This window comes from Microcaecilia unicolor, unplaced genomic scaffold, assembly GCF_901765095.1.
Source record: "Microcaecilia unicolor unplaced genomic scaffold, aMicUni1.1, whole genome shotgun sequence".
Classification (NCBI taxonomy): domain Eukaryota; kingdom Metazoa; phylum Chordata; class Amphibia; order Gymnophiona; family Siphonopidae; genus Microcaecilia; species Microcaecilia unicolor.
The window spans coordinates 83702-84145 of record NW_021963457.1 but is presented as its reverse complement, the minus strand read 5'-3'; positions in this window follow the sequence as shown (position 1 = coordinate 84145).

Below are 444 nucleotides of genomic sequence, written 5' to 3'. Positions count from 1 at the left end.
TATTTTTATGATTAAAGTTTTTACCACATTCAGAACATTTAAATGGTTTTTCTATAATATGGATTCTTTCATGAATTCTGAGTCGATCTTTTCGATGGAAGCCTTTACCACATTCAGAACATTTAAATGGTTTTTCTATAATGTGGATTCCTTCATGAATTCCGAGTCGATCTTTTCGATGGAAGCCTTTACCACATTCAGAACATTTAAATGGTTTTTCTCCAGTGTGTATTCTTTCATGAATTCTGAATTTATCTTTTCGATGGAAGCTTTTACCACATTCAGAACATTTGTTTAGTTTTTCTCCAGAGTGGATTCGTTCATGAATTCTGAGGTTATCTTTTCGATTGAAGCTTTTACCACATTCAGAACATTTAAATGGTTTTTCTCCAATGTGGATTCTTTCATGAATTCTGAGTTTATCTTTTCGATTGAAGCTTTTAC